The sequence below is a fragment of the Salmo salar genome, chromosome ssa10, assembly GCF_905237065.1.
Source record: "Salmo salar chromosome ssa10, Ssal_v3.1, whole genome shotgun sequence".
Taxonomy (NCBI): domain Eukaryota; kingdom Metazoa; phylum Chordata; class Actinopteri; order Salmoniformes; family Salmonidae; genus Salmo; species Salmo salar.
Genome location: NC_059451.1, coordinates 30138765 through 30154414, shown reverse-complemented (window position 1 = coordinate 30154414; position 15650 = coordinate 30138765). Strand labels below are relative to the sequence as shown.

General features: G+C 43.0%; 2 protein-coding genes across 5 annotated transcripts in view; one reads left to right on the top strand and one right to left on the bottom strand.

The window, feature by feature from the left end:
• ralgps2 (Ral GEF with PH domain and SH3 binding motif 2) overlaps positions 1-15650 on the bottom strand; it is a 145908-nt gene that overhangs the window by 17795 nt on the left and 112463 nt on the right. The window lies entirely within an intron of this gene.
• Positions 1-15650, top strand: part of angptl1a (angiopoietin-like 1a) — a 41560-nt gene that overhangs the window by 1125 nt on the left and 24785 nt on the right. The window lies entirely within an intron of this gene.

Below are 15650 nucleotides of genomic sequence, written 5' to 3'. Positions count from 1 at the left end.
GAGGTCAGATGGAGAGATCAGAGATGTGGTGTGTGTGGACCCTTGCTCCTGTTAAGCTTCGGCTTCCTAATATCCTCTCTGCCTGAGAATGAGAAATGGTTGTTAAATTAACCAGGATAGATTAGGGTTAAATAAATAAGTCATCATAATGAGGTGGTGGTGATACACTACAGTGTGTGGCTGAATGTTACTCACACGCATTTGGTGACAATCGATATCGAATGGGGTTGTTTCTGAATGAATAGAAGGTTCCATTCATGGTGTCGTTTGAAGAAAAACAACCCTGATAATACAATGTAATTCTACTCTGACCACATCATCCTACAGCCAACGCAACCCTCCATCCAGACATCAGATAGCAACCACTCTAAACCTCACACTGACACTGGGGGCTTAGAACGCTAATAATATCGGTCTGCTAGCATTGATATCGCCACTCATAATTACGTTGAACTGTCTTCACTTATACATGCTCTGCTGTCAAGTGAGATCCATGGAAAAGTCTCCGCTCACTCTGGATGCACATCTGTTGCTGTATGACTGGGGATAGGGAATGCACGTACAAGCACAGCAACACATTTCACATAGGTCAGTTCACATAGACAGTCTTAACAGCTGAAGCAGATCTTAAAAACAAAATGAGGGCAGGGCTAGAGGTTATGAAAACGTTTCTTGAGGCGGAGGGTTTTTCAGCGATCGATAAATCAGAGCAAATCACAGCACTAACTAATCTGACTGACACACAGAGACAGTGGGAGAGAGATATGGGAGAGACGGGGAGAGATTGAGATAAGGGGGGGGAGTGGAGAAGTGCTTGGCTCCCAGTTCACCTGAAACACATGTGTTGAGGGACTGGGTCAGCACTCTGGCTACAACAACCCTAACCCATCCTTTTCAACAAGGTTATGTGGCTTGTGAAGGTCCTGTAGTTAAACTACACAGACAGCAAGTGGAGCTGGCTGGCCATAACAGCAGGCATGGGGCCAACCAAAACTACACCTCACAGTGGGGTGCTCCCTGTGCTGCCCACCACAGGGGCCACACACGGCCCCAACGAGACCCCTACTGTCTTCCAAACATCACTTTCTCCCTACCTCAGTAACAGACACGAGCTCATGATTCCCAGCACAAACGAGACTTGACATCCAAGTTTTGGAGACGATTCAAACTTAGACTTTTGAGGAATAGGTGTTCATACGTGAACCTGAACAACTTAAACACACACTGCGGTCAGCCCACAAACACAACAGGTATTCAGTTTGCGGCTCTCGCTCTGACCACAAGCGGTTTACACAGCCACAACACACACACTCGTATAACTGACCTTGTGGGGACACACAATTCAGTCCCATTCAAAATCCTATTTTCCCTAACCTTACCCCTAGCTTTTTCAAGCAGAAATTTGCTTCCTGCAACACAAACTAAAAACAGTTCTGGGACACTGTAAAGTCCATGGAGAATAAGAACACCTCCTCCCAGCTGCCCACTGCACTGAGGATAGGAAACTGTCACCACCGATAAATACACTATAATTGAGAATTTCAATAAGCATTTTTCTACGGCTGGCCATGCTTTCCACCTGGCTACCCCTACTGCGGTCAACAGCACTGCACCCCCCACAGCTACTCGCCCAAGCCTTCCCCATTTCTCCTTCTCCCAAATCCAGTCAGCTGATGTTCTGAAAGCGCTGCAAAATCTGGACCCCTACAAATCAGCCGGGCAAGACAATCTGGACCCTTTCTTTCTAAAATGATCTGCCGAAATTGTTGCAACCCTTATTACTAGCCTGTTCAACCTCTCATGTCGTCTGAGATTCCCAAAGATTGGAAAGCAGCTGCAGTCATCCCCCTGTTCAAAGGGGGGGGACACTCTTGACCCAAACTGCTACATACCTACATCTATCCTATCCTGCCTTTCTAAAGGTCTTCGAAAGCCAAGTTAACAAACAGATTACCGACTATTTCGAATCCCACCGCACCTTCTCCGCTATGCAATCTGGTTTCAGAGCTGGTCATGGGTGCACCTCAGCCACGCTCAAGGTCCTAAACGATATCGTAACCGCCATCGATAAGAAACAATACTGTGCTGCCGTATTCATTGACCTGGCCAAGGCTTTCGACTCTGTCAATCACCACATCCTCATCGGCAGACTCAGTAGCCTTGGTTTCTCAAATGATTGCCTCGCCTGGTCCTCCAACTACATCTCTGATAAGAGTTCAATGTGTCAAATCGGATGGCCTGTTGTCCGGGCCTCTGGCAGTCTCTGGGGGTGCCACAGGGTTCAATTCTTGGGCCAACTCTTTTCTCTGTATACATCAATGATGTCGCTCTTGCTGCTGGTGAGTCTCTGATCCACCTCTACGCAGACGATACCATTCTGTATACTTCTGGCCCTTCTTTGGACACTTAACAACCCTCCAGACAAGCTTCAATGCCATACAACTCTCCTTCCGTGGCCTCCAACTGCTTTTAAATACAAGTAAAACTAAATGCATGCTCTTCAACCGATCGCTGCCTGCACCTGCCCGCCCGTCCAGCATCACTACTCTGGACGGTTCTGACTTAGAATATGTGGACAACTACAAATAACTAGGTGTCTGGTTAGACTGCAAACTCTCCTTCCAGACTCACATCAAACATCTCCAATCCAAAGTTAAATCTAGATTTGGCTTCCTATTTCGCAACAAAGCATCCTTCACTCATGCTGCCAAACATAACCTCGTAAAACTGACCATCCTACCGATCCTCGACTTCGGCGATGTCATTTACAAAATAGCCTCCAATACCCTACTCAATAAACTGGATGCAGTCTATCACAGTGCCATCCGTTTTTGTCACTAAAGCCCCATATTCTACCCACCACTGCGACCTGTACGCTCTCGTTGGCTGGCCCTCGCTTCATAGTCGTCGCCAAACCCACTGGCTCCAGGTCATCTACAAGACCCTGCTTGGTAAAGTCCCCCCGTATCTCAGCTCACTGGTCACCATAACAGCACCCACCTGTAGCACGCACTCCAGAAGGTATTATCGCTCTGGTCACCCCCAAAGCCAATTCCTCCTTTGGCAGTCTCTCCTTCCAGTTCTCTGCTGCCAATGACTGGAACGAACTACCAAAATCTCTAAAACTGGAAACACTTACCTCCCTCACTAGCTTTAAGCACCAGCTGTCAGAGCAGCTCACAGATCACTGCACCTGTACATAGCCCATCTATAATTTAGCCTAAAACAACTACCACTTCCCCTACTGTATTTATTTATTTAGCTCCTTTGCACCCCATTATTTCTACTTTGCACTCTTCCACTAATCTACCATTCCAGTATTTTACTTGCTATATTGTATTTACTTTGCCACCATGGCCTTTTTGCCTTACCTCCCTTAGCTCACCTCATTTGCTCACATTGTATATAGACTTATTTTTCTACTGTATTATTGACTGTACGTTTGTTTTACTCCATGTGTAACTCTGTGTTGTTGTATGTGTCGAACTGCTTTGCTTTATCTTGGCCAGGTCGCAATTGTAAATGAGAACTTGTTCTCATCTTGCCTACCTGGTTAAATAAAGGTGAAATAAAATAAAACCCTAAAGGAGCTAGAAATAGCATTTGACCTTGTGGGGACTAACAAAATGTCCCCAGTTGGTCAATTTTTTTTGTTTGTTTACTCTTCTTATGGGGACTTCTGGTCCCCACAAGTATAGTTAAACACACACACACACACACACACACACACACCACACACACACACTGTTGTCCCCTGAGCCTGTAATCCATCACCTATTAAGCAACATGAAATCTTAAAATCTGTTAATCCCCCCCCGGGAAACATTTTTTGGGGGACAAGCGAGCACTTAGATGTGGCCATATTCACAAATTCCTAGAATGTTTGGAATTCCATATAGTTAGGCATTTGTGAAAATTCTATAGAAATAGCCAAATCAGAACTACAGTAGGACATTATGCAAATAGGCCATTTGGCACACAGGCCTGCCATCATTCACTTTTAACTGGACTGTGTTTACAGGCAGTAGCAACAGCGCAACTTTAGATCATTAGAACATATTCGCCAAAAGCCACAAAATACACCTGAATGGACTTCTGTAAATACCTCGGGTGTCCTCCTACATTTAGAAACTTCACAGTCCTATTGATCAAACAACCCTGTAAAAGGCAGGTTCTATTGCCCTCAGTTGCTTATGCACATCAACAACTAACACTAGCCAGACCAGAGCGAGATGAGCTAAAATCTAACAAGGGAACCATACATAAACCCTCACACTTTTTCAGCTAGTTGGCTGTCAAAACTGCACTGATAAACGGAAGGGAATAGTAGCCTGCTCGTTCTTCTGCAGCTTGCCTACCAATACATGCCTGTCCCAACCTACGTTTTGACAGCTAAATGGGAGCTTGCAAACCCGCCAATTTGATCAATGCCAAATACATCTGATTGACAACTAAGAGATATGCTAACTGTGGATAACAGTCGTTCAAGTTCAGCAATAGCAAGCAAAGCGATTCACATGTATTGCTTGCTAACCAAAATGACAACAATCTCTAGCTGTAGCCACCTAAAAACTGTGAGGGGAAAAAGTTGGTCACTCACCCACTCCTCCAATGACATGACATCCTCCCAGTGTCTAGCTAGCATTAGTTGATCTTGCTGATGTGCATAAGCAACTGAGGGCAAGATAACCTACCTTTTCATGGCTGTTTGATCAATAGGACTGTAGCTAGCTAGCTAGCTATTCAGCAATCTAAAAACGTGGAGTCAATCAGCAGACGGGCCATATTGAAAAAAACTACGAGTTTGCGGGCCAGATATAGCCAATTTGTTTTTACAAAAAAAACGTGCAACCAAGACCCAAACTGGCAATTGTTTTATTAGAAAAAATATGTCCCTTTGTAATGTCCACTACTGTATATAGCAATAACATATTAAAACGAGAAATAAAATGTGTCCAGCCTTTGCTGCCATGCTTGCTGCGATGCTAATCAAACAGTATTTATTGCAAATAACAAAAACCTAGCTATAGGTTGTAGTAGCATTTAAACTTATTTTACTTTTTTTTGCACTGCATGGCTCACCGGTGTGGTTAAATGCAGCATCGTTGTATGGTGCACTAAAAATGTATTGTAGTTGAGTAGCCAGCCTAAGCTACTGCTCAGATGTTGCTGTAATAGGCCTACATGTTTCTCCTTTGCATGGTGTTTTGTTGCAGGTTTAGTTTTTGGTTATTCGTTAAGCTTTAAAAACCGAAGCCAGACTTCAACATTTTGGTAGCCTAGCAAGACTGTGGCATGTTTCTGTACACTTTCCCTCCCCTGCAGGCAGTAAACGGGACACGAAAGCAGCACAATTGAAGTTGAATTCACTGATGCTAGTGTTTCAGGTTGTAATTTCATTAAGTAGAGGACTCAACTGTTGACTCATTTATGCCCGCAGGCCTTGTGTTCGACACGTGCGCTAGCCTATTAGCCCCGTTATGACTGACTTGTGATCATTGCCCTTGCTAGTTTGATTGTATTGACATTCCCAGCTTTAGTTACAGGTGTCCGTTTTTGTTCCAAAATATTGAGTCACTGGAACAGTTCATCCTGAATATGTGGAGGCAGCAAACAATGTACCAGGCCATCTAATTTACAACCTGATAGCAATTTTTTGGGGACAACCAACAAATGTATTGATTAATTATATTAATCATGCATTGAACTGCATCCATCTATTCTTCCAAAAATGCTTTTCAAGGAATTTTTGGTCAAATAGAACTTATTTTAAAACATCTTATAATTTATAAACTGGGAATTTTATATTTTTGAATGATATGATTATTGTTTCATATCTGCAAAGTAGTTCTGCAACGCAGTCAGCTGCACTTTAAAACACTGTGTTAACTACAATAAAACCCTCCTTAACTATCAGTCAGCCGTTACCTGCACTAGTGGAAAGAACATATGCTTGAGGAGAGGACGGTGATATACTGTAGCAGACGAAAAGAGCTCATTCAAAGATCTGTTAAATGTTAAGGGAGAATCAAACAGGGGAGTTCAGTGTGGAGTCAAAACTACTCTGGTAGGACAGGAGAGAGAAGGAACAAAGAGTTAGAGGAGGGAGAGGACAGAGCGAGAGCACGGAGGGAAAGGACAGTGGGTGACGCAAGACACAGGCGCACACAAACCAAGAGTCAGAGGACACTGTGTGCGTGCGTGTAGCGGAGTACATAGAGGAGGTTGTGTTCGGTTGAGAGGAGGTTGTGTTCGGGTTGAGAGGAGAGTTATCTTGAGAGTGAGTGTGTGTGATGGAGAGAGTAAGGGAGGCCTTGTAGACACAAACATGGTAAGCCCACAAGGGAGCTTCGTGTGTGTGAGACTTGCTTGGGCTTATGACACACAACGAGTGATTGATTTTGGGGTGGGGTGAAGGCAGAGTGGGGCCACACCCTACTACGCTGAGACCCCCACATTTGAAACTGAAACTCAACTAGGGTTCCAGTCCCCACACACGCCAATTCCTCCTTTGGCCGCCTTTCCTTCCAGTTCTCTGCTGCCAATGACTGGAACGAACTGCAAAAATCACTTTAAGCACCAGCTGTCAGAGCAGCTCACAGATCACTGCACATAGCCCACCTGTAAACAGCCTATCCAACTACCTCATCCCCATACTGTATTTATTTATCTTGCTCCTTTGCACCCCAGTATCTCTACTTGCACATTCATCTTCTGCACATCTACCATTCCAGTGTCTAATTGCTATATTGTAAATACTTTGCCACCATGGCCTATTTATTGCCTTACCTCCCTTATCTTACCTCATTTGCACTCACTGTATATAGATTGTTATTTTTTTCTACTGTATTATTGACTGAATGTTTGTTTATTCCATGTGTAACTCTGTGTTGTTGTATATGTCGAACTGCTGTGCTTTATCTTGGCCAGGTCGCAGTTGTAAATGAGAACTTGTTCTCAACTGGCCTACCTGGTTAAATAAAGGTGAAATAAAAATGTTTTAAAACACTAGAAGAACCAAATCGACTCCAGTCTCATAAGACATTCTGGGTTTGGGAGATCCAACCAGAGACCCAAAACCATATCCTTATAACGCCTTCCTCTCGTTCCCTCAGTTTTCTTCTTCATCCTACATGCAGGCTACAAGACCAATTACAGTTGTGGTTTAGATTGACTTCCACATCATAAACCCTTTGGTCTCGCTCTCTCATCATTTCCCCCAACACTAGTTTACACCATGACTTAAATCACCCTACTCAGAAAGAGGTGACCACTATAACCCCACTTTACCTAAATCCTGCCCTCTCTCCCTTCCTCTACATCTTCCATCTCTGGTTCTATCAGTTAGTTGTAAGTATGACATGGTGTCTAGCGTGTGGAGGTTGCCTGGAATGTTGATCCTTTGCGCACTCCTCTGACTGTTCCAAATAATTGCTAACATGTTGAGGGTGCGTGTGAGAGACAGAGCAAATGGTGCGTTTGTGTGTGTCTGAAGAGGGAGCAAGAGCGCGAGAACTGCTTTTTTGAGGGGGATTTCCAAGTGTGTGTGTGAACAGTAGTGTTCTGACAGGGCCATGTTTGTAGTAAACCTTTAACAACTGTGCTAAAGCATCCTCTACCCTTCCTCTGATCCCTCTATTCTCTCCTCATCCCTCTGTTCTTTCGGGAGATGGATGTGTTGTGTGTTTGGGGGGGGGGTTGGAAGCGGACTGGGAAAGTCTGAAGGCCAGATGGGATGTTGGAAGCTGGAACTGTCAGGCTGGGAAATACAGTCTATAAAAAATATTAATAAAATAGCTTCCAAATATGGCCTCTCTTCCTGGTGCCGCTATCCATCAGACTGAACACTGACATAGATGGAACATGCTCCATCAATCATAGCTGGGCATAACAGGTACACAAATCTGATGACTTCAATCAAAATGAAGGGGAAAGACGGAGGCCATACAGCCATATATATACACAGTACTAGTCAATAGTTTGGACACACGTAATTTAAGGGGTTTTATTTTTTACTATTGTCTATACTGTAGAAAAATAGTAAAGATATCAAAACTACGAAATAACACATGGAATCATGTAGTAACCAAAAAGTGTTAAACAAATCAAAATATATTTCATGTTTGAGATACTTCGAAGTAGACACCCTTTGCACACTCTTGGCATTCTCTCAACCAGCTTCACCTGGACTGCTTTTCCAACAGTCTTGAAGGAGTTCCCACATAAGCTGAGCACTTGTTGGCTGCTTTTCCTTCACTCTGCGGTCCAACTCACCCAAACCATCTCAATTGGGTTGAGGTCAGGTGATTGTGGAGGCCAGGTCATCTGAAGCCGCACTCCATCACTATCCTTGGTCAAATAGCCCTTACACAGCCTGGAGGTAAGTTTTGGGTCTTTGTCCTGTTGAAAAACAAATGATAGTCCCACTAAGCTCAAACCAGATGGGATGGCGTATTGCTGCAGAAAGCTGTGGTAGTCATGCTGGTTAAGTGTGCCTTGAATTCTAAATAAATCACATACAGTGTCACCAGCAAAGCACCTCCACACCATCACACCTCCTCCTCCATGCTTCACGGTGGGAACCACACATGTGGAGATCATCCGTTCACCGACTCTGCGTCTCAAAAATCAAACATTTGGACTCATCTGACTAAATGACAGATTTCCACCGGTCTAATATCCATTGCTTGTGTTTCTTGGCCCAAGCAAGTCTCTTCTTATTGGTGTCCTTTAGTAGTGGTTTCTTTTCAGTAATTCGACCATGAAGGCCTGATGCACGCAATCTCCTCTGAACAGTTGATGTTGAGATGTGTCTGTTACTTGAACTCTGTGAAACATTTATTTGGGCTCTAATTTCTGAGGCAGTTAACTCTAATGCATTTATCCTCTGCAGCAGAGGAAACTCTGGGTCTTCCGTTCCGTTCCTCATGAGAGCCAGTTTCATCATAGCGCATGATCGTTTTTGCGACTGCACTTGAAGAAACTTTCAAAGTTTTTGAAATGTTCAGAATTGAATGACTTTCATGTCTTAAAGGAATGATGGACTGTCATGTCTCTTTACTTATTTGAGCCGTTCTTGCCATAATATGGACTTTGTCTTTTACCAAATAGGACTATCTTCTGTACACCCCCCCTACCATGTCACAACACAACTGATTGGCTCAAACGCATTAAGGAAAATAATTCCACAAATGAACTTACGGCACACCTGTTAATTGAAATGCGTTGCAGGTGACTACCTCATGAAGCTGGTTGAGAGAATGTCAAGAGTGTGCAAGGCTGTCAAGGCAAAGGGTGGCTACTTTGAAGATTTTAAAACATATTTGATTCGTTTAACACTTTTTTGGTTAATACATGATTCCATAAATGTTATTTCATAGTTTTGATGTCTTCACTATTATTCTACAATGTAGAAAATAGTAAAAATAAAGAAGAACCCTGGAATGAGTAGGTGTATCCAAACTTTTGACTGGTACAATATACAGTTGAAGTCAGAAGTTTACATAGACTTTAGCCAAATACATTTAAACTCAGTTTCACAATTCCTGACATTTAATCCTAGTAAAAATTCCCTGTTTTAGGTCAGTTAGGATCACCACTTTATTGTAAGAATGTGAAATGTCAGAATAATAGTAGCGAGAATGATTCATTTCAGCTTTTATTTTTGTTTCATCACATTCCCAGTGGGTCAGAAGTTTACATACACTCAATTAGTATTTGTTAGCATTGCCTTTAAATTGTTTAAATTGGGTCAAACATGTCGGGTAGCCTTCCACAAGCTTCCCACAATAAGTTGGGTGAATTTTGGCCCAATCCTCCTGATATAGATACTTTGTACCCGTTTCCTCCAGCATCTTCACAAGGTCCTTTGCTGTTGTTCTGGGATTGATTTGTACTTTTCGCACCAAAGTACGTTCATCTCTAGGAGACAGAACGCGTCTCCTTCCTGAGCGGTTTGACAGTTGTGTGGTCTCAAGGTGTTTATACTTGTGTACTATTATGTGTACAGATTAATGTGGTACCTTAAGGCATTTAGAAATTGCTCCCAAGGATGAACCAGACTTGTGGAGGTCTACAATTGTTTTCTGAGGTCTTGGCTGATTTCTTTTGATTTCCCCATGATGTCAAGCAAAGAGGCATTGAGTTTGAAGGCAGGCCTTGAAATACATCCACAGGTACACCTCCAATTGACTCAAATGGTGTCAATTAGCCTATCAGACGCTTGTAAAGGCATGACATAACTTTCTGGAATTTTCCAAGATGTTTACAGGCACAGTCAACTTAGTGTATATAAACTTCTGACCCACCGGAATTGTGATACAGTGAATTGAAATAATCTGTCTGTAAACATTTGTTGGAAAATGTACTTGTGCACAAAGTAATGTCCTAACCGACTTGCCAAAACTATAGTTTGTTAACAAGAAATTTGGGGAGTGGTTGAAAAACGAGTTAATGACTTCAACCTAAATGTATGTGAACTTCTGACTTCAACTGTATGTTATATCTCTATATATGTGACTTAGGAATGTATTAAAAGATATATATAATCTCACTATTCAAATAGTATTACTAATTTTTGCCAAATACATGTGGTTATTAAAAAGTGTGTTTTTAACCTGAGCACAGATGTGCGAGGGAGAGGCTAGCGCTCTATTGCTGCAGCCGGAAGTTATATAGAGCCGTGTGTGTAGCGAGCAGACGGAGCGAGAGAGACCCCCAAGGCAACTCTGCTACATCCAAGACTAGCTAACTTGTAGCAGCCAGTGTTATTTATCATCCCATATAGTACCATATAACAAAAGATTTGTATAACTAACCCAACATAGTCCACAGCCTGTCGTTTCCAATGGGAGCAAATTAAATCAGTGTGCAGAACAAGCAAGGAGGTGGGCAGAGCAAAGCATGAGGTAGCGAGATCCTATTGGCGTATTTGCATATTTCCGTTAGGGAACGACTACTCTGACCTCGCCCTTGCACACCTAAACAACGCAATATTCTGAAACTTTGGCAAAGGGTAAAGTCTACAAAACATAGTCCACTCTGTTCGTAACAGATTGTAGTTCATAAAGCTAGCTAGGCTTTTGAGGTCACATGCTGCGCATTCTCCCCAACTCCATTCAATAAAACAGCCTACCGGTTGGTTGCTCGTTGTAGCCTACTCCTTCCGCTAACTTTTAATTGCGTAATTTCATTCCGTCTTGTATTTCATTAGTGAACTATCACTCAACTTAATTTTGAAAAAGCCTTTCCAGTGTTAAAAGGCAGGTTAAAATAGGCCTATATTACTTTTTAGCTTTCGCTAAAATGAATACAGAAGTATTCAAACACTAACATCAGTTTGGATATTTGACACATCCCTAATACGGCTCTACCACTAACATTTAGTTAACTTTAACCCTGGTTGATAGCAGCAGTGATAACACAATCCTTCTCATTCACGACTGTCAGACAGTGGCCAGAACAGCTCCCCCCACAAAAAAAACTTGTTTCTCACAAGTGTAGCATGGGTTGCGAGTTCCGCAAACAGACATTACCTTAACCAAACAAACGTTAGAGATGAGAAATTATGGGAATTACCGGTAAATGTAGGCTACTACTTGTGATATATGTCATGGGGAATTGATAGACAGCAAACAATGCACACATTGTTTCATAACTTCAATGAATATGCACAAAATGGCGAGCGAGCACATTCAGGAGAGATGTTCATTCTCCATCTGAGCCACACTCCCCTTATTCTTAGACCATGGTATCCCTGCGGCATCCTCAATGGATTTGTTTACTGAGACAGGCGCAAATTAGACAGGTGTCTCATGTCCCATAAAAAAATTATATTTGCGACTGCTGGACTAAAAGAATCTTGGTTGACCAACAGCCTATCGACCAAACAATCGACCAGTCGACTAAATGGGGACAGCCCTAGTACAGTAATACTCTAACAGAGAGAAAGGGAGAGATGGTGAGAGTGTCTCTTGTCCCATTACTTCTCCATTAACAGCTCATGTGTGTGTGAGTGAGTGGGAGTATATGGCTGAGAGAGAAACAGAGGTTTGTGGCCAATGTCATAGGTCAGCTGCCTATTAATAATCATTAGCAAGGTGAGCAGCCAGAGAGACTGATGGAGTTCCAGAACATACTGGCACAGTTACAACACACACACACACACACACACACACACACACACACACACACACACACACCACACACACACACACACCACTAAGCTAGTTTTCCTTTGGCTGGGGTTGGACATTGCGACATCTGTTAGGGGATACACGAACCGTTCGCTGTGGTGCCTGAGCCAAAAAGACTTCTCTTTTTATTAAATTTAGTTGAGAAGGGGGATAAAGGGAAAGAAAGGGTTGAGATTTCTAACTGGCTGTGTTTTCTGCTTTCCCAAGTCTGTCCATCTTCCCTCACCTCTGTCACCACCCATTATCTACTACAGCCTCAATACTGACCCAGAAAGAGGGAGGGAGGAGAGGACAGCGAGAGAGCAAGTCAGAAGAGAGGTAGAACAGTGTTACATCCGTACTAAACTCTAGGTGATGGGGCGTAGAGTTCTGGAGACAGCCAGGGAGAGGAGTAGTGCATGTCCCACTTCCTCCAGATCCAACTCTCCATCTAAAAGTCAGTCTGTATTTACCTCCCTCGTCGGCTATGCGGCTCTGGGTGTGTTGTGCAGGTCTGAGTTGCTTTGGTTTAAATCGGCTCTGGTTAGACAGATTTAATCTGGCCTGGATGTCTTACTGAAAGAAACACTTCTCTTCAGCTTTTCTATACACTAACCTCTCAAACCTCCACCAGTCTCTGTATGTCCCAAATGGTACCGTATTCCATATACAGTGCATTCAGAAACATTTTGTTCCGTTGCAGCCTTATTCTAAAATGGATTAAATAATTGTTTTTCCTCATCAACCTACACACAATACCGCATAATGACAAAGCGAAAATAGGTTATAATTTTTTCAAATTGATGAAAAATAAAAAAACAGAAATACCTTATTTACATAAGTATTCAGACCCTTTGCTATGAGACTTGAAATTGAGCTCAGGTGCATCCTGTTTCCATTGATCATCCTTGGAGGTGGTTCTACAACTTGATTGTAGTCCACCTGTGGTAAATTCAATTGATTCAACATTATTTGGAAAGGCACACACCTGTCTATATAAGGTCCCCCAGTTGACAGTGCTTGCCTGAGCAAAAACCAAGCCATGAGGTCGAAGGAATTGTCCGTAGATCTCCGAGACAGGATTGTGTCGAGGCACAGATCTTGGGAAAGGTACCAAAATATTTCTGCAGCATTGAAGGTCCCCAAGAACACAGTGGCCTCCATCATTCTTAAATGGAATTAGTTTGGAACCACCAAGACTCTTCCTAGAGCTGGCCTCTCGGCCAAACTGAGCAATCAGGGGGGAAGGGCCTTGGTCAGGGAGGTGACCAAGAACCCGATGGTCACTCGGACAGAGCTCCAGAGTTCCTCTGTGGACATGGGAGAACCTTCCAGAAGGACAACCATCTCTGCAGCTCTCCACCAATCAGGCCTTTATGGCAGAGTGGCCAGACGTGCCTTTTACTGAGGAATGGCTTCCATGACAGCCCCCTTGAAATTTGGCAAAATGCACCAAAAGGAGTCTCAGACCATTAGAAACAAGATTCTCTGATGAAACCAGAGAGATCCTTGATGAAAACCTGCTCCAGAGCAATCAGGACCTCAGACTGGGGTCAAGGTTCACCTTCCAATAGGACAACGACACTAAGCATACAGCCAAGACAATGCAGGAGTGGCTTCGGGACAAGTCTCTGAATGTCCTTGAGTTGCCCAGCCGGACCCTGGACTTGAACCCGAATGAACATCTTTGGAGAGACCTGAAAATAGCTGTGCAGCAATGCTCCCCATCCAACCTGACAGAGCTTGAGGGGATCTGTAGAGAAGAATGGGAGAATTTTCATTATGAGGTATTGTGTGTAGATTAATGAGAAGAAAATAAACTTCCATCCATTTTAGAATAAGGATGTAACAAAACGTGTTACAATTCGAAGTCTGAATACTTTCCAAATGCACTATAGTGCACTTCTTTTGACCAGAGCCCTAAGAGCCCTTGTTGACAGTAGGGCACTAAATAGGCAATAAGGTGCCATTTGGGAGGTAGTCTACAGCTGACTCAGTAGAGAGCTGGTTCTGTTTACATTCTGCCCCCTGCTACAGACAGGCTCTTCCTGTAGGCCTTCACTAGGCGTTAGGGCACAGTGTACTGACAGAGAGTACAGGCCACTGACATCCACTGGCCTGGATGATCTACTGCTGTGTTGTGCTTTACTTAGTGTACAGACAGAGGGGGAGAGACAGAATGTAATGACAGTTGACAATGACAGGTATGTGTATTGGTTTGTATGGAGTTAAACTACAGTAAAACTCCTCTCTCTCTCTCTCTCTCTCTCTCACAACCTGGAATGTCTTTCCTCTGGTGTTCTAGTTCTAAGAACCACCCCAGAGAGGAAAAAAAAATGACCCTAAAGCATAGAGGGGGAGAGACCGAGAGATGAAAAGAGAGTAGAAAAACAGTGACACTCAGGGGAGAGAGAGCAAGAGTGCAAGCATGATGGATGAGAGAGAGAGAAACATGTGCATGTGAGAAAGAGAGAACAGAAAATCGAGATGAGGATTGTGTGTGAGTCCGTCCTGTAATATTACCGGTCACATTCCAGACACCTCTGCCCCTGCAGTGTCTCTCAAAGGGAGCCTGATAATGGTGTAATATGGGCATGGATGAAGGAGCTGCTAAACTACATGGAACAAAAATATAGAACGCAACATGCAACAATTTCAAAGATTTTAATGAGTTACATTTCACATAACGAAATTAGTCAAATGAAACACGGGACCAACACTTTACGTGTTGCGTTAATATTTTTGATCAGTATAGCTGCCTTCAGAGAGCGGTATGTGTATGCTTTTCAATAACCACGTTTCCATCCAACCTTTTTATGTGAGTGAAGTACATGTCGGACAAAGAAAAGTCATCCCTGTGCCTGATGAAAACATTCCAAATTTAGACAAAAAAAAAAACATACTAGACAAGTTGGGATCTTTTTGTGTCTGTAAAATGAATCATGCGAGAAATATGAGTGTAAACATTATGAGCAAATATAGATATAATAATCATCATATTGAAGTAAACTTGAAGTCACACGATGACGTGTGGTCCTCCCACTACGACTAGTAGAGAAAGAGAGAAACCGGGCATTCCCACGGGGGTCACGCATGGACTCCCCCACCCCCTGATTAGAGGGGAACAATGTAAATAAGCAGTGGAACTGACTTCGAGCTCCAGAGTTGAGTTTGAGCGATGTAGGCTACATGTGCGCTCTAGCCAACAGCACACAGATAGGAGTTGAAAATGCGATTGAAACCCATTTAACTTGTATTTTTCATTCGGTACCTGGGAATTTAACCTGAAAAGGGTATTAATATGTGCACTACTGTATGTCATCACGTACAGCCATTCATCTGCAACAAGTCAATTTGATGGAAATATCTCTGCTGGGAAAATGCACATTTTGTCTTTATGCGGATTTTAGAACATACACTACTGTTCAAAAGTTTGGGGTCACTTAATTTCTTTGTTTTTGAAAGAAAAGCACATTT